A 7,795-nucleotide genomic window follows, 5' to 3' on the forward strand; every position below is an offset into this window, starting at 1 on the left:
AAAAAAAAAAAAAAAAAAAAAAAAAAAAAGGAAAAAGACAGAAAGAGCTCCAATCAGCTGTATAGGAGGCATTCTCAGGGCTCCAACTCAAAATAGAAGACTGCAAAATCCAGTTCCTCAGCAGATGGAAAGCAACTATAGAATTACTTTCCTTGTTGAAAATGGCAATATGGTTTTCAGAGCAGAGCTATGTAAGCCTGCAATCCAGCCATGAATGGCTCCCCCAGACCCAGAGCCAAGGAGAATGAGTTGCAAGCAGGTCCTTGGAACAAGAGGGCCTTGTATCACATTCCTCATAGCAGCACCACTTCTGTGACATCTGTACCCCCTGTGCTTCCCAATTTTACTCCATATGTTGAAGAGACTGCAAAACAGCCAGTTATGATACCATGTAAAAATGAGCATAGTATCAACAATGTTCTAAGCACCAGTAAGCCTGGAGAGGAAGAAGGCCATGCCCTGAAAAGGGTTTAGTGTCATCAACAAGAGCCAAAGAAAGAGAAGGTGATGTATTGTAAGGAGATATATTCAGGAAACGAGGAGTTTTCTTTTGAAGAAATTTGGGCTGAAGCTTTCTGTAAGAAATTGAAAGAACAAAGAGAAGCTGAGCTCTTGAGCAGTGAACAGAAGATAGCAGAGATGAAAAAAAAAAGATTGACGAGATGAAGAAACTAAAATAAATACAAATTACTCAATAAGGAAAAGCAGATGATCAGCAGAAAGAAAGGGACAGCTGAACTTCAGATTGCATCTGAATCTCAAAAAGTACCAGGAATGGCTTCATCCAGTTCTGTTTATCCAGTGAGCTCTTGTCCTGGAGAATATTCACCCACAGATGACTTTTGGCAAGAGCATTCTCACTCTAAAGGTTGAAGTATACCTTTCTCCATTTTTGATGAGTTTCTTCTTTCAGAAAAGAAGAATGAAAGTTATGTAGATCCCCCACAAGTTTAGCCCAACAAAGACCCCTTGCAATTCTGAGAACTACAAAAAGCATCACCTCAAATGAGGATATCTCTCCAGATGTTTGTGATGAACTTACAGGAATTGAGCCCTTTAGTGAGGATGCCATTATTGCAGGTTTCAGAAATGTAACTATTTATCCTAACCCTGAAGACACTTGTGACTTCACTAGAGCAGCCCCTTTTAAATACACTCCTTTTCATGATAATGTATTTGAAGAATTCTCTTCTGATCCCAAGAGACCGTTGCAGAAGGAGGATATGTTTGCAAACTATTTGTGGCCTTATCTATAGTTCAGCCCACAACAGCAAGAAGCTAAACCCAATTATTGAAGATAGTCATGAAGCCACACACTGTTCTGGCTTCTTAGGGTCTTCTGTCTTAGCTACAGGCACCTCTTCCATCAAAAGTGTTCAGATTCCTGAAATCTGAGGTCTCACTGAGGAGACTGCAGAAAGGCCTCTTCAGTCACCCTCATGTTCATAGTATTATAGACAACTGCTAAAATCCCTCCTAGAATGAAGTTCTTCCATAGCTTTCTTTTTAGAAGGTAGATCAATGTCTATGTTGGAGGCAGAGAAGGATATTGAATTAGGTAATGAAGATTATTGTATTAAGCAAGAATGCCTAACATGTGAAGGTTACAAGTTATTCTGGGTGGCATCAAGAAATTCTGCAGAGTAAACTATAATAAAAGTGTCTACTCAGCATGTCCCATGGGACTTTTATATCAACCTCATATTAAGGGAATGTTTAAATGAGGGGTGTGATAAGTTTTATAGATGTTGTCAGTGCCAAGATAGCTATATTGTTTGGTACCAATATATAAACTGCTGTACCTTTCAGGATTTTATCCAACACCATGAATTTATTGCCTGAGAAATAGTAGTTTTTATTATTCCTAACCTTTTGACAATAGTGGAGAAGATCCTCAAAGCAGAAATAGTCCATGGAGATTTGATTCCAAGAAGCCTAATTTTAACAAAAAGAATCCATGATTCATATGAGTGTAACAATAACAGTTAAGCTTTAATGGTACCAGACTTTTCCTACAGTATTGACCTCAGGGTTTAGCTAGACATTTTTAGCCTCAGTGGCTTTTGGATGATACAGATACTGGAAGGACAAAAGATCCTGACTAACTGTTTTTACCAGGTAGACCTATTTGGAATAGCTGATATAAAACATTTATTATTGTTCATCAAGCACCTACAGGTTTTCTGGTATGGGTCCATCTGGAAACTTAGCTAAAACACTTCTGAGCTAAAGGATGGTGAAATATGGAATAAATTATTTCTGTGAATTTTGAATGCCATTGATGAGTCCACAGTGTCTGTTCTGAGGGAGCTTGGAGCAGAAAGGAGTGGGGACATTGCCCCCACATTCCAAAGTCATCTGAACAAAGCCTTGTGGAAGGTAGGGAAGCTAATTAGTTCTAGAGCTTTGCTCTTTCAGCAAGATAGGCAAGTGTCTCACAGATTCCTACCTAGAAGCAATGGTTGTGTTGTAGAACCCTGGTCTATATGTGCTGTAATTAAACTTAGGGCACATATAGACACACTACCAGCATTTGTCTACATTGGATAAAGGTGTATTTCGAAGTAACTGGGTTTGAATAGTGGTGTATCTACCCTCAGCCTTGTCTAACTGTAACAAATAATTGTTCTCTTTTAAATCAGTTCCATAGTGTGGATACTTTGTTGTCTAATTCTTTTGTTGTTCCTTAACTCTTTTGTCTCCATTATGCATTTTTGTATTGCTCTTATTGTTTTTCCTGTGTGTTTTGTAAATAATAAAATAATATTTGTTAAAAAATAAAAATACAAATTAAGATAATAATTTTTGTGTATAAATACATAGCAAGATAGATAGATAGATAGATAGGCAGCTAGATAGATTTCAAATAATAACTATCCTAAGAAGTCTTCACAAGGTTGGGAAGAAACTGGAAGTCAAGTAGCTTGTGCATAAGAATGTAAAATTATGAAACTTAGGAAAAATGTCTGGCAAATTCTTATAAACGTATTTGTTATAGTTTGTATATAGATGTTCCCCCAAAGCATCATGATTCAATAATCGCACAAGAACTCAAATATAAATGAAAATATAGGCCAATCTCTGTAATGAACACAGATGCAAGGATCTTCAACAAGGTACTGAAAAACAGAAAGCAACAAATCATTAAAAACTATCAAACACCATGACCAAGCACACTTTATTCCAGGAATACAGGGCAGTTCAATATATGCAAATCAATAAATATAACGAATCACATAAATGGAAGGCAGAATCAAAATTATATGATCATCTCAATAGACAGAGAAAAAGGCTTTGACAAAATTCAGTATACACTTTTGATAAAAATTACATAAAAACTGGTATAAATGAATATCATTTCCATCTGACAAAATCCATACATGACAAATTCAATAACCAACCATATATTAAATGGGGGAATACAGTGGTTTTCCTCTAAAATCAGGAACAAGACAAGAATATAAAATACCACACATCATCTTCAACATAGTGTTTGAAAATTTAGCCAGAGCAAATCAGGCAATAGAAAAAGTAAAAATAATACCTATAGAAAAAGAAGTCAAATTATTCTTATTGCAGGTGACATGATCCTTTACAAAGAATCATTCTACCAAATGACTCCTAGAACTAATGAAAAACTTCATCAAGGTATTAGAATATTAAATAAAAGCATAAAAATAACAGTATGTCTCTACACTAATAATGAATCTACAAAGAAATAAATTAAGAAAACATTCCCATTAACAATAATTTCAGCAAAAATTAAATACTGTACTTAGAAATTCACCTAACAAAGGGTGTGAAAGACATGGATGATAAAAACTACAGTATTATGAAAAGAGAGATTATAGGGTACATCAGAAAATGGAATGGTACTCCTTGTTGCTGTATAGACAATATTTTCAAAATGACCATACAACTAAAAGTGAAAGAGATTAAATGCATTCCCACTTAAAATACAATCATTTTCCTTACAAAGCTAGAAAAACATATTAAAATTCATATGGAACCAGAGGTTTCTCAGAATAACAAAAGTAATCCTAGGCAACAACAGCAAAAATAGGTGGAACTACAACCCTTGATTTCAACTTACTCCCCCAACATGGGAACATCCATTTTGAGAACATGCCAAATAGCTGGAGAATTCTAGGCAGCAAGGCAGATTCCAGACTTATAGGATAGACTTGAGGTATATGTGTTCTTTTCTCACCATCCTTTCTCCAAACACAGAAGAGGATGCAACCCAGGAGCATTTTAGGCAACACTCATCAGGGGCAACTGATAAGGGATGAGGACAGTTCCCTTCCCACATTCTTCACTTCTTCCATTGCTTTATTTTTCATTATCTATTTCCTCCCTCTATTTTCTTCATGATTCCATACACAAACCATTTACCCTTGTGAATCTATAAGTAGTTAACTACATCTTATTATACCCAAATACTGCTGTATGGTGAAAGGAGTTAAAATTACTCTGTTTAGATATTTACTGTATGTTTCTCCTTTGTCTTAGATTTTGATATAAAACTATAAATCTTTCATATATAATTAAAGGTGGTGAAATGTTATTACATTTTGTCATTTTTGACTTTGTGTTGAGGTGATACTGTTAATACTATTTGTACCACTTTAGCCAAGATGACATAAGTGTTGTGATCAATTGATCTTTCTTCTATGCCAATAAATAGATTATCTGGGGTGTAAAAATATAGTACAGTCCAGTACCAAATAACTGATGCTACACCAAATAGATTGCCACCTTTCATTTATAATAAACAGAACAGGTAGTCAGCTATGCCTAGAGAACATCTCTGCAAAGTAGTTATTACTTAAAGAGGAAATAAACCCTCTTACATAAGCAAATTATAAGCTTCAATGCAGAGAATAAATAACAACAAAGAAAATGAGAAGAGAGGGAAACAAGAAGAACCCCAAATCTTCCAAATCCACCAAAGCAAATCCAAGCAGCATTGTGGTGGAAGAAATTTAAAGCCACCCAACTGAATTTTCTGAAATGGTTGCAGGAGAAGAAACAACATAGATGAATAACACTCTTGACAAAATCAAAACAGAAATAATTCACAGATAGTTAGTGATGAGCATCATATTAAGTGAAGAGTTTAGTGAATCTAGAGTAGATACAATAAAAATGTCTAAGAGTGTAGGAAAGGCATGGAAACAATAAATGTTCAAACTAGCCAAGAATTGATTCAATAAAGCAGGATTAAACATATATCGAAGAGATTAAAATTTCTATTGAAATTATACATAGCAGAATCAGCAAACGTAAAGGTAGAATATCATATGTAGAAGACAGGGTTGTGTCTCAAGTGAAAGTTTCCTCAAGTGAAAGATTTTGTAAAAATAGCAAACATCTAACAGCTGCTAAATGATGTAAAGACTAACATAAGATTAATTGGAATTAGTGAAAATCAGACATTAGCACAGGAGTATAAAATACCTGTTCACAGAGGTAACAGCAGAAAACTTTCCAAGTGTGAAAAAATAATTTGATATACACATTAATGAGTCAAAATAGAATTCATAGAGATATGATCGGAAAAAAATTGCACCAACGAATGTAATAGTCAAAATTTAAGAAATTCAAAACAAGAACAGAATATTAAAAGTTGTTAGAGAAAATAAACAAATAAAAAAATGAAAATTACAGCAGACCTTTCATCACAAACCCTACAGTCAAGGAGAGCTTGGGGTGAAGCATTTAAATCCCTAAAACAACTTCCAACTGAGATTGATGTACCCGAAAAATTGTCTTGCAAATTAATGGAGAAATAAAATACCTCTATTGTAAACACCTAAAGCAATTCATGACCACCAAATAAGCAGTCTAAAAATTTCTGAAGGATATTGTAGAAAAAGACAAATAAAACAACAATTCTAAGAATCTGAAGGAATAAATCCACCAGGCAATACAATCAGTTAAATAGAAGGGAAAGAAAGGGAACCAGCAATAGTAAAATAATATAATGATGTGGATAAGTTAATACCTGTCAGTCATAAAACTCAATATTAATGGCCTGCAATCAGCAACCAAAATAAACAGACTGGCAGAATAGATCAAGAAATGAGTTCCAACAATATCTTGCATGCAAGAAACACATTCAACTCAAAATGAAATCCATAGACTGAAAGTCAAAGAATAAAAAAACAATACTCCATGACAAAAAACAAACAAACAACCTCAGAAAAAAAGCAGTAGCTATTCTATTATCAGAAAGAATGGATTTAAAGCCAAGATTGATCAGAAGATAAAAAAAGGTCACTACATAGTTGTTAAGGAAACAAATCTAGAGCAAGAGTTAACAATCACAAATATGTACTGACCAAATAGAGTCACACTCAAAAATAAAAAAAACAAAAAGGATATGAAAAAAATCAGACAATCACTAATACATCTGTAATGGAGGAGTTCAATGCCTCATTGTCATAAATACATGGATTAACTAGACAAAAAAACACAAAAGCAATATTAAATTGCAACAAAACATTTGAACAAATGGACTTAATAAATATCTACAGTGCTGATTCCAAAATTAACAAGAGACTAATCATCTTCTTCTATTCAGAATATAATACTATCTCCAAAGTAGACTATGTACTAGCCCATAGAACATGCTTAAGTAAAAGCAAAATAAATAAAACAACCTCATGCATACTGTCTAGTCATAGTGCAATAAAATTGGAAATCAGTGGCCAAAGAAACTTCAAAAACTAAAGAAAGAAAAAGAAATTATATAATACTCTCTTGAACAACCAATGGGTCACAGATGAAATTAAGGAATTATTTAGACACATTCTACAATTAAATTTTGCCATTGCTATATATCAGAATTTACAGGACACCAGGGAAATTTACAGTCCTATGAGGAAAGTTTATAGTTTATAGTATAAAATTCCTACACCAGAAACATCAGAGCATTCTTAATTAATAACCTAGTGTTGAACCTCAAGGTTCTAGAAATAGAAGAGCAAGTTAAACTCAAAGTTCAGGAAAACTCAAAGTTTGTAGGAAATTACAAAAATCAGAACAAAATTTTATGCAGTGGAACTTAATAAGACAGACAATGTAAAAAAAATTGAATCAAACAGGTTTTTTTAGTATTAAATAAAATAGACATACCCTTACCAATCCTATCAAAACAAGGAAAGAAAAGACCCAAATTCATTCAATTAGGAATGATGAGTGAAAATTACAACACATTCTACAGAAATACAAAAGATCATCAGTATCTACTTTGAAAACCTGCATTCTAATAGATGGAAAATTTAGAAGAAAAAGAAAGATTCATAGATACACATGAACAGCTAGAGTTAAATCAAGGAGATATAAAAATTATATATAATCCAATATCAGTAAAAGAAATTGAAAAACTGATGAAAATAGAGAAAAATACAGGTCATGATGGATTCATCGTTGAATTATACAAGAAATTTAGAGAGGCTGTCTAATACTAACACCTCTTAACTTCTCTAATGAAATTGAAAGGGAAGTAATACTCATAATGTCATTCTGAGAATCAAACCTTACCCAATACTAAAACTAGAGAAGAATACAACCAAAAATGAGAACTATAGATCTATCTGTTTAATGAACACAGAAGCTAAAATCTTCAGTAAGACACTGGCAAATAGAATGCATAAAATAATCAAAAAGTTTATGCACCATGACCAAGTAGGATTCATCACAGGGATGCAGAGATTTTTCAAAATACACAACTCAATGAAGATCACATAGCACACAAACAGATGCAAGGACAAAAGTCACTTGATCATCT

The 7,795-nt window shown here is 33.5% G+C and overlaps 1 pseudogene; it reads left to right on the forward strand.

The window, feature by feature from the left end:
• The window catches only part of LOC104870058, a 7,549-nt pseudogene extending 4,999 nt beyond the window's left edge, over positions 1–2,550 (forward strand).
• The last annotated feature ends 5,245 nt before the right edge of the window (positions 2,551–7,795 follow it).

Source organism: Fukomys damarensis, unplaced genomic scaffold, assembly GCF_012274545.1.
Source record: "Fukomys damarensis isolate Sample0158 unplaced genomic scaffold, DMR_v1.0_HiC HiC_scaffold_30, whole genome shotgun sequence".
NCBI lineage: Eukaryota > Metazoa > Chordata > Mammalia > Rodentia > Bathyergidae > Fukomys > Fukomys damarensis.